This window comes from Panthera uncia, assembly GCF_023721935.1.
Source record: "Panthera uncia isolate 11264 chromosome A1 unlocalized genomic scaffold, Puncia_PCG_1.0 HiC_scaffold_16, whole genome shotgun sequence".
NCBI lineage: Eukaryota > Metazoa > Chordata > Mammalia > Carnivora > Felidae > Panthera > Panthera uncia.
The window spans coordinates 39,698,612-39,721,423 of record NW_026057576.1 but is presented as its reverse complement, the minus strand read 5'-3'; the positions used below and the strand labels follow the sequence as shown (position 1 = coordinate 39,721,423).

The following is a 22,812-nucleotide window of genomic DNA, read 5'->3' as shown; positions in this document are numbered from 1 at the left end:
TACTACTTAACTTCACAGGTCTCTGATTTCTAGCGGAATGAAATATTTACACTATTATGACTACACAGTGTATGTATATCTATCTGTTATGCATGAATGTATTGATATATCATATTATTAACTGAGTGAAAAGGGTAGTCTTTATGACACTAATTTCATATACACTAAAACTACTGGGACTATATTGGTAATACTGTCAAAATTGTAAATGATTGTATTACTAGTTCTTAAAATATTTTTGTCACTAGTCTGTGTATTATATAACTTTTCTATCAATTTATTTTATTTTATTTCATATATATACGTATATGTATATATACATATATATGTATATGTAATTTATTTCAAGTTAGCTAACATACAATGTATATACAGCGTGTTTGTGGTTTTGGGGGTAGGTTCCTGTGATTCATCTACCAGTTTTTACCTGATAATGAAATGAGAATAATTTATAGCTGAACTCAGTGGTAATTTACATATTTACATATCCTCCACCTCTCTACCATGTATGGAACCGTGACATATTTCCAAAGTGAAGGGAAGTGTTACATTTCTAGGCTCTCCAAGTATCTACCTTAGGCCACAGAACTGCTCTATCATGAGTTATTTCAAAATGAAAGCTTAATTTAAGAGAGACAGAATGGAACATAACAGACGTAGAGGGGATTCTGGAGCATTTTAACATGTCTGAGCTTCAGTTTCTTTATTTTTAAAATAAGGACATTGAGCTAAACATTCTTAAAGATCTCATTCAATTCTAGGCCTATAATTCTGAGATCATCATAGGATTATAAGTTTCTTTTTTTTAAGAACTCAACCTGAAAGTAAGAATATGATATGAAATATGAAGAATGAGATTATCTTTTAGAATTTAGGATGACATGGTAATGACTTCCAGACTAACACTTATTTTCTCATTTTATGTCTCAAAAACTGTGTCTCCATTGAATGCACAAATATGCCTTAAAAGATGGCCCATTAAAATAATTTTCCCTCAACCTAACAGACTAAGCAGTATGAAGAATTATGACTGCTTTTCCATCTGACATACCTTCTACTTCATTCTATTCCTAAAACTCAGCACAATATCTACAATTTAGTAATTTCTCAATAGCTATTCATTATTATTATTATGAGATGACATAATTGAGAAAAAATTGATCAATGTCATTTTTGCTATTAGGTCATAGTTACCTTTTTAATGAACTGTTTATAAGCATTTAATATTAAAAATAAGAAATAAAAAAACTTGTATATTTAATAGACATTATTACTTTCATCCCAAATCTCTCCCTCACGTTTTTTTGTAAGGCTTTCAATATTAATAGCTTGAACACCCACACACAAATTCTTAGCAGATGGATATCCTATGCAGTATTGAGTACCTCGTTAATTATTCAAGAATTTGTAGGTCTAGTTACAGAATCAAAAATGTCATTAATCATTAATAGTGCTTGCTTAAATGCATTAGAATAAGCATTTACTTCTCACAACAGAACACCAAATGTATAGATTACCCCTGTTTAAAAATTACTTTCCCATTTCACCCACTTAAAAGTTGGTTCATGTTTAGTCCTCAAAGCCATTTTCTATCAGGGGAGTATTGGCTTCATTCTGTCTTTTAAATGAACCAATTTAGATAGGTATTTACCTAATTTTCTAACTTTTTATATATACTTTTAATTGGAAACTCTGTCCAAAGACAATGTCTTTTAACAATGTATATATTTTTAAAGTAGATTTGTTAAATTTCTTGGCATATTGTAAATTTGTAAGCACTTTCAAGTAGAATGAAACGTTCAGGAATTTCAAGACTATGATCTAGGAGGTGAAAACCGAGATAAACATAAGGTACTGGATAAAAAAAAAATTGACATAATTCAGGTCAAATGTCTCAATTTATAGGTAAGAAAAGTGAGACTAAGTGACAACGTGATGAGCTCGAGTTCACACATGTAGTTAGAATGGGAGCTAATACTAAAAATAAAATTCCAGTAGTACTCTGCACAAGCATTACACTATTACACAATCTGTGTACTGTAACTTCCAACCAGCTCTGCTTGAATGGTGTAATTCTCTAAAATTGCTTATGAAAACACAACCTAAGTATAAATTGTTTTGCTCTTTTCTAGATGTATAATCTATGCTTCTTAAATGCCAAGCCAGACAAAATGAAAGCACAGGATTATTTGTGGATATGAGAAAGAAATTTTGTGCAGTTTGTACAATTTTAATAATTTTATTCTTATTTGCATGGCAATAGGAAAGTACAACAAAATAAATATTTGTTAAAGTGTAGTGTGTGAAACTATTTTCTCATTATGTCAATGGTAAGAATAACAACCTTACATGATTAACAAATCTTCGACCAATTTAATTTCCTGGAAAATCCAGACTGAATATGATTCTAGGAAAGACTAATTAATAAGACAATTATCTTCTCCGGTATCTTTTCTCTATCTATTTTGACTTATTTAACTGCTGGTAGGTTTCTCAATGATATTCTTCTTATTACTAACTAACTAATTAACTAACTAATGCTAATAAAGGGGTGGGTAATGATAACACCTCCATTATGTATTAAAGATCCAGAGATGCATCACTGGCTTATTACCGATTTAACTGTAGCACAAGTCGATAAGCAAGTGTCAAGAAATGAAGTAATCTCTTTTACATTTTTTAAATGTTTATTTATTTTTAAAAGAGAGAGAGAGAGAGAGAGAGAGAGAGCAAGAGCGGGGGAGGGGCAGAGGGAGAGGGAAACACAGAAGCCAAAGCAGGCTCCAGGCCTCAAGCTGTTAGCACAGAGCCCAATGAGGAGCTCCAAGTCATGAACCATGAGATCATGACTTAAGTTGGAAGCTTAACCAACTGAGCCATGCAGGCAACCCTGAAGCAAGCTCTTTTAGAAGCTTTCACGTTATTATGAAGTTTCAGTAAGATGAAATAAATACAAGTAGATGAAACCTACAAACATATACAGTAGCCCTCCTCCCTCTCTCCCCCCCCCCCCCCCCCCCGCCATCTCTCCTTATGTGTTGGTTTTACTTTTATTGGTTTCATTGCCCCTGGTAAGGAAATAGTTGTCCTGCAGTAAGGAAATAGATAATCCTCCTTCTGTATCATCAGAAGGTCAATAGTGGCCTAATGCTGCATCACAGTGCCTACATCATTCACCTCATTTCATCTCAACATGTAGGCATTTTATTGTCTCACATCAGCACAAGAAGGGTGAATACAATAAGATATTTTGAGAGAAAGAGAGAATACATTATTGCAGTATATAGTTGCAACTGTTATATTTTATTGTTAGTTTTTGTTGTTAACCTTTATTATGCCTAATTTATAAATTAAACTTTATCATAGATGTGTACATATGGGAAAAAAACAGAATATACAAGGTTTGGTACTATCTATCAGTGGTTTATAGCATCCACCAAGGGTTTTGGAACATGTCCTTATGCTTCCCGTAATGGAGGATTACTGTAGATAGAAGATGATTGATAGATAGATAGATAGATAGATAGATAGACAATGCAAAACTATAAGAAGAAAGAAAAAGTAATTGGATAGAATATTAGTAACATATATGCAGGGTTTAAAAAGATTTGTGTGAAATGGTTTTGCAAAGAAGAGGAATCTAATTTGTAAAATAAAATAAAAAAGCTAAGGAGAAATTAACAGAAGTCCCAATGTCTTCTCTGGAAGCACAAAATATGTGAGTTATGTTAAGACATGGCTCATTTCAGCTACTGAGAAATGCTTAAAAATGGTAACTAGGAGCTAATGTTAAATTCTGTTTGAAAGGGACCAATTAGAAAAACAACATATTGAAATGTTCAAAAATATTCTGGAATTAATCAAATATTCAGAACCCCATCAGGTATTAAAGTACTTCATAAATTTCTCAGCAAAGTGTTCACTTAGTAACATAGAAACAGTCACTTAAGTTGCTTTGAATCATTTTTATATCTATTGTGATTTAATTGTGAGAGAAATTAAAAAAGCATTCTCTCAATCAATTTTTACTACTTATTTCCTATATATTATTGATGGATAAGTCATTGAGTCAGGGAAAAAACATTTTTTTTTTATTTCTGGAATTCTCACCATGCATCAACAAAAATATTAAAAACTAATTGTTTGACTAATTAAAAGTTAATGTGGTCTTTCAACTTTTTACCAACTACATAAACCTACTTACTATTTAATTTTGGAGCATAGATTCAGATTTTTGTTCCTCCTGCTATCAGAAATTATTCCTATTGACAAGTTTTCTCTTTTTTTATGTGACTGAACCCTAAAGTAGTCTGCAAAATAGAAACCCTCAGCTAATGAGTTCAAAACATTTAAATCAGCTCTAGTTTACATTTGCTTGGGAATCAAGCAATACATGTTTCCCATGTGTCAGTGTTTCATATTTCAATAAACAACTTTTCATTATTTGATTGGAACAAAATTTTCACATTATTTGACAGACCATTAAAATAAGTACATTTCAAGGTTTATGTTTAGCTTTTGCTACATGCTTTATTATAATATAAAATGGCAGGTTGCTGAATTCAAATAGTATGCTTGGAATTTGGGAGTAACCCACCACAGTGAGGATGAACAACAAAAGATCGTGTCCACTGGATAAGGAGGTCCTCCGAGTTTTTGCTAAACGCACTCAGTATGCAATGGTTCCACTTGGTGAGCTGCGATCTACCAGCTTCCCTGGGCACCGGGACTGGCTAACTGGCACTGCTGGTTACCTCAAGAACCTTTACCTGTCAATTCCTAGGTCCCAAGGTAGCAGGCAATACTGTTCGCTGTACGTAGTTATCAAACTAGTAAGTCAAATCGAGAAGTCCAGAGAGTTTCTCTAAATTAAAACACTCCTACATTCACCGTCAGAGGAAATTAATGCTGTGGCTTTTCTTGATTTATTTTGAATTGGGAAAGAAGAAAAGGGTTGCTTATAGAGCAAACCCCTCCGGAAACTTTCCTTTTACGTGCCCCAGAGAGTTCGCACTAAGTACACTTACATTCTGGAGAGAAGTAATGTTACTCAAACTTTTAAAACACCTTTCTCTGTGATTCTTCTAAGAAGATAATGGAAAGAGGCTTTATTTTGCAATCAATATTGTTGTTAAAAGACATTTATGGCTTCATGGAACTCAGTTAAAAGAACCCCTCAGAAAAAGTAACTGAAGAAGAGCTGATACCTGACTCTTTCTTTTCTCTTAATTTAAGACAGAAACATCAAAGTTGCAGGCCCTCAAGCAGTAGCAAAAGTCAAGTGCTGCCATTAGACTACAAAGCAGCCTTTGTAAATTATTAACTTTCCGACGGCAGCATAAAGTTAGTTTCTATATAAAATCATAAATATTAATCAGTCAAGGAATTATTTAAAATATATAAAAATACCTTAAAATATTATCTTACGGGTCTGCAAAGCATTTTGAGCTTTTGTAATTTAGAATCATTTACCAGTAGAAACATTCGTTACAGGTAACTGGGGGCAACTGTCACATCGCTGGAATAATTTTCAGCTTTATTTATGGCTTAAATTAGCAACCTCAAGAAAGCCTTCATACTCAGCAGAAGTAAAAATCCCATCCCCAAAGATTCCCAACTATCAAATCATAAGTATATGCAATTTGGGTGGTAATGTGTGGCATGTATGGTGATGTGACTTTTTTTCCAGACATCCAGAGGGGAAGGAATCTTTATTAGTCTCCTACTCCTGTGAATACCTCTGAGTCCCTAAGGATTTTACTTATCTCTTCAAACTGTTTTGTAGCATTAGACATAATCCAATACCAGCCTTCCTTTTATAAGGCATGAAATGGCCCGATTGGGAAGAATAAAGAGTTCCTCATTAAACGCAGCATTCGTTTCTCTTCTTCCCAGACTCACTCTCCTCTTTACTTGGTTAGCATGGATTTTAGATGGTGGCAAAGAATTACTTTATCTTCAGGGACATTAGACTTTTGTGCGATTTTCAAGAGCATGGTCCCAGGAGTGAGCATCGCTGTGCAGCACTCCCTTATGTAAGATTTTTTGTTTTTTGTTTTTTTTCTTTTTCTATAACAAATCTTTGAAGAATTCAAGAGACCCACAAAGGGTTATTACATATTTTCCTGTTGCATTTCTTGCTCTTTTCTGGATGTGAAAGTGAATATTGACTTCATAAGTTCAACTTGACTTGACTTTGGTTGACAGGTGAGATGATACACACAGGACTTTGGGAGTGAAAGGTTACGTCCAAGAAAGAAATATGCTTTCTCAGAGCTTCAGCATTCGTTGTACTATATAACTAGATCCCTCTAAGACTGGGATTGTCAACTTCAAGTTTCAATGCACTAAGTAAAATTTAGATATTTATTTTGTGAAATTAAATACTTATATTTCAAGAGCTCCTTTTTACAATTTGAACTAGTACAATTTGAAATTTTTATCAATCTGACTTTCTTGTGCAAATAATGTGATGTCAGAGGAGCTGGAGATGGGTTTGGGTTAATATAATCCGAATTCAGGAAAGACTGCTTCTATTTCTAATGACATGTATTTATCAATTGTGTGACCTTGGATAAATCACTTATCCCCTGAGACTGACGGCTTTCATCTATAATATTAGACATGAATCTTTGCATTATCTCACAGAGCCAGTGAGTGGAAAAAAGAGGATACTGTATTAGTAATATAACAAAATAAATACTTTCAAAACTGTAAGGAAGTACAGATAAAAGTGTGAAAATGCCAGATGATATGAGACCTGATATATGTTATATTATGAAATATGTTTGTATTTTTAGAATATTTTGCATTTTTGAAATGAAAACACCAGAGGTGCCTGGGTGGCTCAGTCGTTTAAGTGTTGACTTGATTTTGGCTTAGGTCATGATCTCATGGTTCCTGAGATCAAATCCTGGTCCCGCTCTGTGTTGACAGTGCAGAGCCTTTTTGGGATTCTCTCTCTCTGCCCCTCCCCCATTCATGCTCACTCTCTCTCTCCCTCTCTCTCTTTCTCAAAATAAGTAAATAAACTTTAAAAAAGTAGTTGAAATGAAGTTACCAGTTTCTTGATGGTCAGCAATGTATGACATGATTAGTAAAAATAATTTCCATGTAATTTGACAAAAGTGACACTGTGAATTACACTGTATGTGATAACATGAGAATACATATTGCCTTCTTCTCCTCAGCTAAATAACCCTGAGGAACCACTGTTGGAGAATGTATTGAATGAGCATACTAGGTCACCTAAGAAGTAAAGATATGTGTATTGGTATCATCAAAGATAAATGTATCAAGTCCCAGACAAAGTAAAAGAAAGCATTATTTCTGCTGACTTCATACAGCATGATAAATATTTCCATTAGCTTTCCAAATATCATGTGAAAGTTACCAAATGATTACATATATAGATACACAGTATCTTTACAAGCTGTGGGGTGCCTAGGGCTCAGTTGATCTTACTACCTTAAGTATGAAAATAAATGTATAAACCTAGGATTTGTGCACATGTACATATGAACATAAAGGCATTCTGTTTTTATTTTTCAGAATCTTAGTACTTTTGTACCAAGGAAAATTAAAGCCTGGGAGAGACTTTTAAATCATCTAAATTTCCTCAAAAGCAAGGCATAAAAGAATCTGAGGTGCACATTGTCTGATAGCTGAGTTGCCACCATCATTATTCTTAATTATTTTTGACATTTTGTCCATTATCCCATGAGGCTCCTTGGAGGATAGAAATAATCAGCTGGAAGTGAGGACTAGTTAATTATCTATACTGTATTAAAAAAGTTGTGGTATTATAGATGCAACATCAATTATGGAAATTGGTGATAAACCCTGACAGTAGAAATATATCTTGGAAATGACTCTTAGCCACAAGTTTAGAAATCTTGTCACCATCTCTTCTCCCCAATAAACTAGTAAAATCTCATTTGCAACAAGAAATATATATAAGAGTAGTTTAAGTGAATTACATCATAGGAAAATATAAAATATAATCGCCTTTTAAGCCTGCAAATACAGTGGTTTTTAAAGTTGATGATTTATGCAGGATAATTATATACATTGTTCCTATATACATGAAGAAGTGATTGTAATTGTTATTTGGATTTGTTTATATTAAACAAGAAACTGCCAGTTATTTTACAAAGATAATTTTATAAACAGTTGTAATTTTTTATATGTTCTTAACCCAGAATTGTACCATACTAAGCTTTGGGATCTGAATGTGAACTGTTACAAAAGTCATTGCATTGGAATTTTACCAAAACACCCTTAGGCAAAGGCTAACTTTTGAAAATAATTAGCTTACCTATAATACTGGAAATGAAGTTGTTTTCTCCACATAATCTTTCAACAGTGGATTGGAAAATGAAGACTATCTTTGTTTTATGGGAAATTTTATTTATATTTTGCAATGTCAAATATCAGCATTTTGTATTCCTTTCTTACAAATCCCTCTTCAACTCTTTTTTGAATTTATAGATTATGTTAGTAAATGCAGCAAAATGCCTGGTTTTTTGAGAACTCTGTAAATGAAGGAAAATGTAAATCTTATTAACTGGAATGATCCCATCAACTCACTATTTGTACAGCTGGGAAAATAATTACAAGCCAAGTGTGGTCAGATTGCCAGGGCCTAGCCTGTTCTATGAGCTGTCTAGATCAGTGTTGGCATCTCAACCAGATGAAATATTGCTAACCCAGGGAGCACGTAGGCTTTGGGAATGTTTTTGGTTGTCTCAGTGACTAGGTAAGAGAACTACTGGGATTTAGTGGAGAACGGGGGTACTAATTTACATGACACTGTACAATGATAATTCACCTCATCCTAAATTTGCCCCAGTGCTAGTGGGTGCTCAAGATGAAAGCTGATATACAGAGAAAATTCTGGAATTCCTATTTCTATTCACTTGTACCTAAAAATGAAAAAACAAAAAACTTTACAATATTGGTATACATATTAGTATAATTACATGTGAGTGATTCATAAAGTAAGTAAATACACATATACTTCATAACCCTCACATTTACTGATAGCGGTTTGCAATAAAATAAAATAATGCAATGAAATAATGTTTGAAGATTCTTGCTTTAGAAAAGCAAATATTTATTAAGTTTTGCCTGATAATGATCACACTTCAGGATTATCAGTAGAGTTTAGGATAGTTTATCAGGACAATTCTTTGAGTAGTTTCAGGAAGACGGAAGAGTGGAGGGGGTTTATTGTTTTTATAATCTTTTTCTTTTTTTTCTTAGAGTCAAAGTTCCTCTTGTTTGACTTGCTTAGGATGGGTACATCAGTGATGGTTCAGTCAGAGAAGCAGACAGCATATGTGTGTGTATAAACACACACCCACAGAAACAGGCCATATTAAGAGATTTGACCTCAGGCAATTGTGCCCTTTGGCTAAGCAGTCTCTGGAAAATTGTCTTCACATCTAATGTTGGAGTTGAAAGTCTGCAGAGCAGGTCGACACATCACAAAGCGACTTCACTAGCCTTTTGGAAGATAAACTGTGTTTCCCTCTCTGAGGCTTAAATGTTGTATACAATCTCCTCAGGGAGTAGGCATATATTCTGAATAGGAGTGGGTTGCGTGATTTGTAATAGGCCAACATCAAGGCAATGTAAATATGACTTGGGTTGGAAGTGGTTATACAACTCTGAGGCAAATATATTTTTAATTCTAAGATATAAAATTAATATCTACACAATTGAATCCTTAGGGAGTAAATTAATTTAATGCAATATGTTATTTAGATCCACTTAAAATTTAGTGGCTTGAGTAATATGTGGAATACTTAAGCAATAGAACATGACAAACAATTCAGCAGTTCTGATTAATTTACTTCTTTGGTGCTTCCAGTCTGCATCAGAAAGGCATTAATCAACTTTACTTCATGGCTTGCTAGGTCTTGTTGCAATTATAAAATGATTTGCTATTATTAATGTTTAAAAAATATTAATAATAATGTTTGTATTCTCATTGATAACACCATACCTAACACCTTAAAATATGCAGTTAAATATGTTATTAGATATTTGCATATATTTACCTATGATAGAGCATTTTATTATCAGTTACACAATTCAAGAATTTTAAACGGTAGTGTGTATCCCATGCAGTCAAGGCAAAAACCCAAATGTGAAATAGTGAAAGGATTAGTATTTAAAGCTGAAATACAACACACACACACACACACACACACATACACACACACACACACATACATGCAGGCACATATATAATTTTTTATTCTAGATTCTGGTTATGAGTGTTAAAACATACTTGAACTGACTCTTCTTACAGAATTCATCAAACTGCTACATAATCATTTACTTATTTGTATCTACCCCCACCAAACTCAGGATATAATAATTGACAGCAGTTTGTATAATATGAATATTTGGTGTACAAAAAATTTGGTGAAAAGTAGCACAATGTCAGAAAAAAGGGAAAAGAAAAAGACTTCTAGTACCTTCCCTAAAACTTACAGGTTATCAAGTCCTTCATCTTTAAAATAGGAGATCTAAATTAGATAACTTAAAAGTAGCTTCCTTTCCAAATTTTGGTGGACTATGATTCTGCTTCAGCTTTAAACTTTCTTCTCCTTTTAATTAACTAAATATACAAGAGACACATAAGAATGAAGTTCATATTTTTAAGAGGAGAAGAAAGCAGCACGGGCTATGTGATAGTTTATACTATCATTTTAGGCAAAAGTAAATCTGCTAAGTAAATCCTTCTTGCATTGTTTGATTAAGTAAAATCTGTAAGTGGAGAGAGAAACCAACTTTCTTCACATGCTTATGTAAGTATTCGATTATGTTCAATTTTTGGCAGAGAATACTGCTTGTTTCCTCATCAAGACATTCAGTCATAGAGTAAATCCTTTTTTTTTTTAACAGATAAGATTGAAGCCAATTGATCCTCTCTTAGAGTTTGCTGGGTAGAGCTCATCTCAGCGTTTCCCCAGAAATAGATTCTGAGAAGGAAATTAGCAAGTGGGAGGAATTTTAGAATGCAATCTAGAGATCAACACTGGAAGAATGGAAGGGAAGAAAGCAGGAATGGAAGGAGGTTGGAGGTGAGCTGTGATGCAGTCTCAGTGACCTCAGTTCATCCATGGGGAGTGCTGAAAAACCCTTATAGTTGTTCTGAATAGGAGCAAAGTTGGTGGATGGCTATCTCTGCACACGAATCATTCATTGACTGCAGGCTATCCTGTGAAGACACCCATGACTTTGAGAGTGATGCAATTCAGACAAAGCTGTTTTCAAGAGAACTGTTGGTTGAGAGATGTCTGCCAGCAACATTCCCACGAGCTAGAGGAATATGTCCTAACATCCTAAAGGGGTAGGGAATTAGGAAATGTACTGCAGAAACTCTGCCTCATGCATTTCCACAACTCCTGTAGAATACCTACTTTCATTCCCTTTAGCTGGAATCGGAGCAAACTGAGCTAATTGATTAAGACTGCTGAATTTTGGATTCTGTTTTGAAAATCAATAAACAGTGTTTAATCCATAAAAATATCAGATTAGGAAAATGAATAAATTTCAATGGCAATAAATAGAACAAAAGAGAGTCCAAAAATCATATCAAATCAGCTAGGATATTTGAATAAATCATGAGAATATTATGTAATATTCAAGATAACTGATTTCAAGAAAATATTGTTTTCCTCCTTATTTGTTTTCACTAAAAATTTTAGAAAAAATATGATTTGACAGGGCCGCAAGCAGGAGTACATCTTGACCAACACACTGCTGCTTGGCATACCATAGGTGTACCAGGATTCATGCCATAATGGACATATTCCATTTTAACAGTCTAAAAACACTTGAAAATAATTAGACATAGAATTAAAATGAGACCAGGCATGTCACATTCTGAATAACAAGTTAACATTCCATTTTATCTCAATATAATTTTAAATAATGATGTTTCACTCATATGAGATGGGAGAGAATTGATTGTTGGGGGAAAAAAGTTAAAACTAAAATCTTTAAAAAAATTTTTTTAACGTTTATTCCTTTTTGAGAGAGAGAGAGACAGAGTGTGAGCGGGGGAGGGGCAGAGAGAGAGGGAGACAAAGAATCTGAAGCAGGCTCCACGATCAAAGCTGTCAGCACAGAGCCCTATGAGAGGCTCGAACTCGTGAACCACGAGATTGTTACCTGAGCTGAAGTCAGTCACTTAACGACTGAGCTACCCATGTGCCCCAAAATTGAAATCCTTTGAAATGTGTATATCTTTTAATATTTGGGAAATAGCGTGTAAAAAAGAGTCAAGAAAGGTTAAATGGAAAATAAAGGACAATGTATAACAGAGGAAAAATTAGGTTGAAAAGATACATTTTTGGATGACCAAGGAACCAATCAAGATATAGAACCTTTCTTAACCTCAGATACTTCCTCACTCTTTATTCAAGTCAATCTCTATGTCTCATTAGGTGCACAGTGTTGTGATTTCTATAAATGATTGAATTTTAACTCAATTTACTTCTCTCCTGTTGATTTAGAAATTCTGAAACCATAATGTTAGTATAACTGAATTTTATATGCATTAATGTAAATAAAAGGAAATTTTAGGATATAGTAGATTTTTTTTCTGCATGTGTGTATGTGTGTGTGTGTGTGTGTGTGTGTGTGTGTGTGTGTAAAAACCAACACTGTGTAGACTTTAAATGATTAGGACAATTAATCAAAGTGCTATCTAAAAATCTTTTATTTAAGGCTTAGATTTAATTTTTTGATGTTTAAAAAAAATTTTTAGTGTTTATTTTGAGAGAGACAGAGCATGAGTAGGAGAAGGGCAGACAGAAAAGGAGACACAGAATTCGAAGCAGGCTCCAGGCTGTGAACTGTCAGCATAGAGCCCAATATGGGGCTTGAACCCACCAACCATGAGATCATGACCTGAGCCAAAGTCAGAGGCTTAACCAACTGAGCCACCCAGGTGTCCCTTGATGGTTTTTATATTCCATGGCCTTACACAATAAATGCAAAGTTTTTTAGAAGCAAAGTGGGAATTATTCATTGAAAGAAATATTTAGTGGTAAGATAGTTGATAAATTAAGACTACATAGTTATAAAGTAGGCATATATAAATTGAGTATTACCAGAGTAAATAATGAAATCTCTTTTTATCACAACTGCAATGCATTAATAAATACAGTGCAGGGTGGGAAAGATGAAAGCAGTGGAGACTTTCTTATGAAGAGTCATTTATTTTTGAAGTTAATAGGGGGTTATTTTCAGATGTTTGGTTAGTTATGCCACTGGCTAAAGCATTTTATTCTCTCTTCTATCAATCATGTGAGAGGTTGCTTTTTGTATTTGTTCAAAATGGCAAGTGCTAGAGTCATAAGACCTCAATTTTTATTGTGACACTACCATTTGCCAAATTTGTAATCTCTCTTTGTTCAGTTTCCTTCTCTTAAAATGGGGATGATGATTGTACTCACTTCAGAGGATTGTTTTGAACATTAAATGAGATAAATAATGGATGTAAAGCTATTAGCACAGTGCCTAGCACTAGACAAATCCTCAATAAATGTCTGTTGTTTTGTTGCTATTGTCATTGCTACAAGGCATGCAATAAAAAAATAAAAGGGAGTCTTTACATAGATGAATTTATCTTAATGCCTAATCAATGAAAAATTCATTCCTTCATTCAAAAAGCATTGTTGAGAGCACACTTTGTATGAAGCACTGTGCTAATGGAGTTCCAGAATGGATGCTATATTGTGTCTGTTCTGGAAAAGTGCCTGGTCTAGTGGGAGTAACAGGCAAGGCAAATGTTATTAAAATATAATAAGATAAATGTATAATAATAATATATACCAAATTCTACAACACAGTAGATGGTGGTCTAGACTTGTGAGAAAAGATACATAGGGAAATTTTATTTGATTTATGTCTTAAAAGGTGATCAACAGATTTCCAAACTTGGGGATAGGAAAGAAGAAGCCAGGAAGAAGATATCTTGGCACAGCATTCAGTACAAAGACAAGGAGATAGGAAAGGATCTAAACAATGGATCTAAAGGTCCACTAAACAATGTCAAACGCCATGTGGGGAAGTAAGTAGAATATAAAGGGAGCCGGAGAAGTAGTTTTAGATCCTCTCATGGAATGTCTTGGGTATGAAATTTATCCCGTTGTCTCCTTTATTGTTGTCAACACAATAAACACAGTTATCTCTCCTTGTATATGGACTTCAGAGAACTGTATTGTATAATTAATGAACACTTGATTAACAGAGGAATGGACATTGACTATAAAGAGATGAGAAATTCATCTAATATATGACAGCCTTCAACTGGCTTCTCAAGCTGGTTAATTTTGGCACACTTATATTTGACAAATTTAGTAACCAATTAAGGACAACAAATCACATATTGCAAGCAACCAAGACTTGCACCAATCTTTTTTAAAATCTATTTTCCTCTGCATAATTAAGCAGTTACTGCATTATGAAAAACATTCATCTATGGTGAAAGTGGTTTGTTCAATGTAATTTGTTAATATTTTCAAAAAGTTCCCAAGAAAGTTTACTGTTTCAAATAGTAATATCTTCCTCCTCTAAGCATCAAGACAAATGTAAACCATTCTCTGAGAGAATTTATGATGTTCTGTCATATATTGTAGTCATTTGCTGTATTTGAAAGGGGCCCATGAAACTCCAAGTATCTATCACCATATGCACAAAACTCCTGAGGAAATAAACAGCCAGATATATTTCCTTGGGAACACTTTGGCATACTTTGTTTCATTTGATCCTGGAATACTTGCCATGGTTGATTGGACCAGAGAATATTGACATTCAGTCCTAGTGATTAAATAGATTTGAGTAAGAGCATAGAATCTACATACAAGCTCTGGTGTAATGGTCTCAGAACCATTCTTTGTGAAGTAGATTTAAAGGAGATAAGATTCAGCCAGTTCTACCTAAGGTTTATCTTAGAATATGGGGATGAGATGGGAAATACGGAAGATATTAGATTATACAGCAACCCATGTCACCCTTATGGAGAATAACTTATTTAAATGAACAATGTCACAGATAGGAGACAGATTGGAAAATTCAGTTCCATATATATTAACAAAATCTAGATTTAAAAATGCTTTACATACTGGTTTCTCAGTTACTTGGAAATCTATTTCAATCTTTTTTACCCCCCATATGAACAACATGCCTGAGATTTAAATATCTCATTAGGTGGACATTAATAATTGTGGACACTCTGTCCTCTAATGGCAGAAGAATGAGGCTCCCTAATCTCTTACCTCCCAAAGGAAAAAAAATTTCAATGTATTGTGCTTCTTTAGTAGATGCTGATATTAGGAAAGAGCACCAGAACCACTTCTATAACTATAGACACATATTGATTCACCATTTAAGTAGTTCTCCTATTTTAGTTCATTATATGCTTAAAAGTAAAATCATCTAGTTTAGGAGTTGGAAAAGCTTTATAGGTGAATTAGTAATACATGTGCATTAAATTCATGAAAAGTTCAACTTGGTCTTGAGGTGGTATTTAAAGTTTTGACAAAATTTGATCAATCTTTTCTTACATACTCCATATAGTCCAATTAGTTTCACTGTAAGTTTTGTTTTGACATCTCCCAATGGTTTTGTACCACTGTAGGTGTTTTTACTAAGATCCTTCCTTTGCTTAAATACTCAGCATATTAAATAAAACAACCACAAAAATTTCTGCTGCTAAATATGATATATTGCATTCAGTATTAAAATTAATAATTCTTGCATGATTTGCATTTTTGTTACTTTACTATGTATTTCCTATTTAGCTATCACTCAGTGAAGATGTATTTTGGTTGGAAAAATATATATATATATATTTTAATACTGTTTTGAAATTCTGTCAGTTTTGCAGGTAATATATGTGCATAGATGTTAAGTGCACATTCAAATTGGTGGTACTTTACTAAATCCGACAATGGGGATCTGTTTTAAGTGTGCATGTCATAATTATTTAAAGCTCTGTACATTTGGCATTTACTACGTGAACACATGCCCTTCACAGTGTGAGTGTTTCCTGTGAGTGGTATGTGAGTACTTGTTGATAAAGCTTTGGTGGCACTTAAGCACCTAGAGGTTTGGGGTACAGAGACTATGAAGAGTTTTAATGAATCATGAGGTTTTTAAAAATAGCATTGATGCCAGGCTTTATATCTATGAAGTAATTTGCATTCTCGTTTTCAGATAAAAGAACTTGAACCCTAGAGTGGTCAAATGAACCATGAATGACTACTTCAGAGAGTGAATAGAGAGTAAAGTACATTTCCCAGCACACCATTTACATAGAGATATTTCTAAAGTCAGGGAATTCAATAGGGTAATAAACATCAAAATGTTCCTGTATTCAATGAAGTTTTATCAAAAATATATCGAGGAATTGTCAATGAAAATAAATGCTTTGTTGGTGGTAGATACCTTTAAAGGGGCATTTGTTCTTGGCTGGCCAGATACATTTCTTATCTGTTAAGTTCACTAGTAGATAGAGGAAACATTTCTCTTTTGGTAGTTGTTTGTTTTTTGTCTCATCCAGCTCTACACTGAGTCTCTTGAGGGAAGGAGCAGTGGTTTAACAATCTTTGTGTTCACATAAAGTGCCTCCACAAAATAAGTAATTAATAATTATTTATGAATATGTATCTTAATATAATTTGACAATTCTGAAATGAATTCACCAATGGTGAAAAAAAATGGATTTGAAGCTTGGATAATTAGAATGCCATAGATTTCTTAAGTAGTCACTAGATAGTATTAGTGACACCTAGATAATGGTCCCTAAAATACTTACGACAATATATGTCCCCTCTTGGTGGGTGTCTGTACCTTTTGATAAAGATGATCATTCATAGGGTTAGAAGAATGAGTTGAATCTCTTCCCGACAAAGACAAAAACATGTTCTTCACTGATTCCTGAATCAAGAAGCCACAGGTGATAACATTCATTCTTCTTCCCGTTACTTGGCTATGTGGATGGACCTTGTGCGTAACTGCAATTAGATGTAGGTGAAGAACAGTACAGGGTTTTTCTTAGCAAGCCGTAGTCAACCATAGGTAGCTGCCAAATTATTTTCTGTTGGTGAGAAATAGAAGGGAATTCTGACAAGAATTTTAGAAAGAGTAATAACACAGCTATTAAATGCTCCTTTTTATGTACTTAATAATATGTATGAGGACCAACATTATTTGTTCAGTTAAATCAAAATAGAATCTGATGTTATTGTGAAATTGCTTAGATAATGCATTTAGCATTCTTAACCTTTTCCTTTTTTTCTTGTCTTGTCTTTTCTTATTTTTTTTTTTTTTTGAGAGAAAGAGAGCTTGAGTGAGAGTGGGGGAAGGGCAGAAGGAGAGGATGAGAGAATCATAAGCAGGCTTCATGCCCACTGGGCAGCCTGACACAGGGCTTGATGCAGGGCTTGATCTCAAGACTGTGAGATCATGACCTGAGCTGAAATCAAGAGTTGGATGCTTAACCAACTGAGCCACCCAGGCTCCCCTCTTAGCCTTTTCTTGTGTGTGTGTGTGTGTGTGTGTGTGTGTGTGTGTGTGTGTGTAATGTTTCAGGTCTGCCCTTAAGGGAGAAGTCTACTATCTGAATTTTGGAGGTATAGAAATTTGTGATGCCAATTTCCCAGGTAAGTTTAAGGTCTGGATTCCTTGTTTCAAACAGCTCACATGTACAAAGGATTAGGTTCTATCAGACCATCTGTAATGGTAGAATATACTTTTGTAGAGCCTGAGCATTTCTACTAATAAGAGTTTATTGTTTACTTGGTGTCAGGAAGCCTGCTTGGATGTGGATACCAGATGATTCTTCCCACTCTTAAAGAAAATCCTTCATGTCCAGAGCAATATTACCTTTTCAAGAATCTGTAAAATAAAAATATGATTTCTTTTCGGTGAGTTTGAAGTCAGAGTTTTACAGTGAAGGTATTCTGAAATTTGAAGTATCCACACCCTGATGGACACTTTTAAACCTATTTTATAATTTCTATATACTTAGATATTCAGAGGCACTACATACATCTCTTTAGTTAGATAATATGGGAAAAACAAGGACAAGGATTCTTCCAACTTCTTCTAGTTGTGCACAAATTATTCATCATTGTATTAGTGCAGTTGTAGTTACACATCACCATTCTTTATTGCTATTTCATTCTATAATACTTTTTGCATATGCAAGTTAATATTTCATTTGTAAAGTCTTAAATTTTTAATGTAGCTTGTAATGTCACCTGAGGAGTCTCTAAAATCAGCAACAAGCTGTATGCAAGGAAATTAGATTCCACTGTAAAAATAGAAACCCCTCTGAAGTGGATGCAGTTTGCCTCAATTATTGCTTGTGTTTAGGCTTGGGATCCATCTTATCTTAAGCTTTTAAGGCGTTTTCATTTACTGATGTGCTAATACATTTATTGAAGTGGTATAAATGCTATATGTGATTACCCAACCTATTTTAGTCTTACCATCTAAAAGAAGGCTTCTAAAATAGTCTTGTTCTGAGATGTATTGATTTTCCTACTTTTATTTATGTATACAAACATAAACACACTAAATTTCAATAGGAGTTAAGACCCTAAAAGTTTTTATTTTTTCATGGCCTCAGTTAATATACTATTATACTAATAGCATAATAATATACTATTAGCTATGTATGTTAAGAATGTTGCTAGGTATGAGGCAAAGATTAATATTTATCCCAGAGTTACATAGCAGAAAAAAAAGAATCTTTAACAATTTATAGTTAAATACATTATGGATATGAATATGAATATAATAGAATATTATATATGGGAGATATTTGTGATAGAATGTTAATTGAGAAAGTCTGGATACATACGCATGTGTACAAATATATATATACGTATATTGACATATACATGTACATGTGTGCTTCAAGCTTGTAATGTGTGGATATAAAAGAATTGGGAAAAATATGTCAATATATAAAACAGCTGTTGTCTATAGATGGAGAGATTATAGGACTGTCATTCTGTGTATGGCACTCTATTGCCTCTGCCAAGATCCTAAATATTTAGTGAATTCACATTCAGGAAGAAGAATTATCTTTATATTGTCTCACTGTCCCCATCTGCTCCACGTTTTCTATAGAGAAAAGCAAAAAGACAGATGTATAAGCAGAAACCCACTTTAGAAACATTAAATATTTAACAAAAATTGGATGCCAAGTAATTTATATAGAAATTTGCAGTTTACATGGCTTTAAACACTCTTTATTTCTCAGCTACATTTTTTTTTTCGCTTTGTATGGATAGGCCTTTAATTATACCCATATGAATGAATTTACTTTATATTAAATTTTGTCCTTAAATAACACACTAAAATAATGTCAATTTCCCTGAATACCACAGGTTTCTCATCATTATGGATGCAACTACAAGGCATATTACAAGACATATTTTCAAGATCATGAGATGCTATTTACTAAAAAGATATATCAACATTTTAAATTGTTTGAAAGTAAAAACTTATAAATGAGAACCTTATTATTTTTTTAATTTTTAAAAATTTTTATATATTTTGGGGCTCCTGGGTGGCTCTGTCAGTTAAGCATCTGACTTCAGGTCAGGTCATGATCTGGTGGTTCATGAGTTTGAGCCCCGTATTGGGCTCTGTGCTGACAACTGACAGCCTGGAGACTGCTTCAGATTCTCTCTCTCTCTCTCTCTCTCTCTCTCTCTCTCTCTCCCCCTCACCCACTCACATTCTGTCTGTCTCTCTCTCAAAAATAAATAAACATTTAAAAAATGTTTATATATTTTGAAAGAGAGAGACAGCACATGCACGTGCGAGCAGGGAAGAAGCAGAGAGAGATGGAAAGATAGAACCCCAAGCAGGCTCCGCATGGAGCCTGACATAGGGTTTGATCCCATGAACTGAACCATGGGATCATGACCTAAGTTGAAATCAAGAGTCAGACACTTAATCAACTAAGCCACTCAGGCACCCCTGAACATTATATTTTAATTTATATATTATAATTCCCTTGGTCTATATTTCTTCCTTTTTATTTTTACTTTTTTATTTTATTTATTTATTGTTTTGGAGAGAGAGGGAGAGTGAAAATGCATGCACACCTGTAAGCTGGGTAGGAGCAGAGAGTGAGGCAGAGAGAGAATCCCAAGAAAGCTCTGAATTGTGAGTGCAGAACCCCATGTGGGATTTGATCTCAGGAACCATGAGATCATGACCTGAACCAAAATCAAAAGTTGGTTGCTTAACCGACTGGGCCACCCAGGCGCCCCAGATTTCTTCCTTTTTAAATACCCATTCAGATATGTATTTACACAGATGATAATCTATTTTACACACATTTACTCAGGTAATTATTTACATGACTTAAAATCCACTTGTAAGAAAAGTTATAAAAAGCAGAAATCAGATAAGGAGGTTAGAAAAAGGAACACAAATATGCAGATATTTTCAGACAAGCATTATTTTTCTCAAATAAAACAAAATTTGGTATTAAGGTTCTTGATAACCAAATGAACAATGTAATCCTGTCATATAATTAATTTTTTCAGGCTTAAAGTCTATCTAAAAGAGATGTTTTGGAAGTCAAAGAAATGGATTTGAGTTTGTATTGTGCTGTTTATATTTTACCGTCAATATTTTGAACTCCTAGAAACTTCAATTCCTGTTTTTTTAATATCAATTAATATATATCTATGATTATATATAGTAGCTCATAGTCCATATCTTCAGGTTTGAAAAGAAATTACCAACTTATCTGTCATTTTACATGTTTGTTTCCAGAGCTAAGTGTTCATTAAAAAGAAAAAAAAAGATTACTAGTATCTTGTTGTCAATGAAAACTTATTTACATTACACAGGTACATTTTAATATCTCAAATAGTACTTTTCACAATGTTATGCATGTGAGTATAATAAAAAAAATTAAATTTTTAAAAAATCCACAAATTAAATAAGGACATTTTTAAGAATTTAAAAATTATATTTTTAATTATTGGCCTTAGTTATTTTTGGCTTTTATTACCCATATTTCCTTACATAGAGGATATTATTCTTCTCCTTTAAAAGTGAATATATTGTTCAAATCTTGCATTGTCTGTAAGTGGTTCATCCACCAATTTTATTTAACCCATTTCTTAAGATGGTACAAAATTATATTTAATCTAATAAATGAGTATTCTTCATTACAACATCACAAGTCAACTCTAATCAACTTGTTCACTCTGTATAGTTTATTCATATATGCTATACAAGGAGAAATTGATAGGCAAGGAGGAAAAACACGTACTGCTTGAGTGGTTTGCAGAGTTGAGATGGAAAGGGAGAAATTGGATGCTAATCACCAAAGAAGTTAACAGAAATAAATGACAGCATGAATATTCTGACTTTGGCCGCAATGCTATTTTGGTAAAAATCAGAATTGTTCAAAAAATCAAAAAAATGTAATCGACTATCAGGGCAGGTATTGAATCAATTCTCTGACTTTTCTGGGCTTTAAACACAGACCAGATAAGCACTTATGGAGGGTAATACTTGGAGAATTTGTTTGATTAAGTGGTGGAACCAGATGATCTTAAAAGCCTCGACGTTCTCATATGCAACACTGCCCCTGACTCCATGTAACTCTACCCTCCAGCCTCTATAATGAATTCTCTCAAAAGCAGGAAAACATATATCCCCACTCCAGTCTTGTCCTTACTTCAGTCCGTTTTTCATGTTGCTCTCCGTGTTGCTGCCAGAGTAGTCTTTCCAAAACATTAATTTGGTTATGTCATGACCTTTCCCCTATCTTCCAAATGTTCACATTCTACTCTTTTCCTGGTTAAAGCACAAATACACACTTTGAAGCCTGCCTGACAAAGATTCACTATTAAGGATTCAACTTAAGGATTTACCATTTTTCCACTATTCCATATGCCCTTACTCCAGCCATGCAAACTATGTACTATTTATCCAGTTTGTCATATTCTCTAAACCTCAGTGCTTTTGCTAGATTTTTTTTTTTTTTTTTTTTGGTTATTAGATAAATTCCAAAGTATTCTTCAATGCTGTCCCAAAAGGTCAGCTCTTAGGGAACTCTCCATGACCATTTTATAGGCAGAGTAAGGCCCTTGTTTTGTGAGCCTATTAATACTCTGTGTATGTCTTCTTTATAGCATTCATTGCATTATAATCTTTGTGTATGTGTTTATTATCCTATTTTGTGAATGTATTTATTACCCTACTTAAATACTTGAACTTTTTGAGAGTATGACCTTAAAAAGGAATCTTTATTTCTTCAACAGAATGCCATGCATGTATTGTAAGCTCTCAATAAATATTTGGTGAATGACCAAGCTAGTTTGCCATCCAAATTCTTACTAATCTTTATTTGTTTTGCTTATAATTAAAGTTTTGTGCGGGCAATGGTTATATATGGAATGAACAAGGGGTTGTAATGCCTAGGTAAAATAGAATCCGGACCTGTGGCTGCCATACAATCAGAGTAGCTATGTAGGATAAAGTGGAATTTCTTTTCACATTAGGCCAAATGTGGACAAATTCAGTAACTATTCAATAAATAGAAGACTCAGTATTCAAAGTACTTCTGATAGTTTGCTAGAAGTATTGTGTATATGTGAGGGTAGTGATCGGGAAAGTCTGGATAAACAAGAAAATTCCCTAGTTTCTTTTGGAAAATAAATAGAATGAGTAGAAGAAAAATGCGGTGGCTGTTGAATGAGATTATTTTCATAGACTCATCTTCCAAAAGGTTTTGTTGTA

At 33.7% G+C, this 22,812-nt stretch overlaps 1 long non-coding RNA gene across 2 annotated transcripts in view; it reads right to left on the bottom strand.

Moving 5' to 3' along the window:
* LOC125933851 (uncharacterized) overlaps nucleotides 1-22,812 on the bottom strand; it is a 49,278-nt gene that overhangs the window by 4,399 nt on the left and 22,067 nt on the right. The window contains exons 2-3 of one of the 2 annotated variants that reach the window (XR_007461124.1): nucleotides 17,827-17,925; nucleotides 16,844-17,125 (exon numbers count right to left, since the gene is read on the bottom strand). This is a non-coding gene — a long non-coding RNA (uncharacterized LOC125933851). The remainder of the gene's footprint in view (nucleotides 1-16,843; nucleotides 17,126-17,826; nucleotides 17,926-22,812) is intronic. The other variant, XR_007461125.1, reaches the window with a different exon arrangement.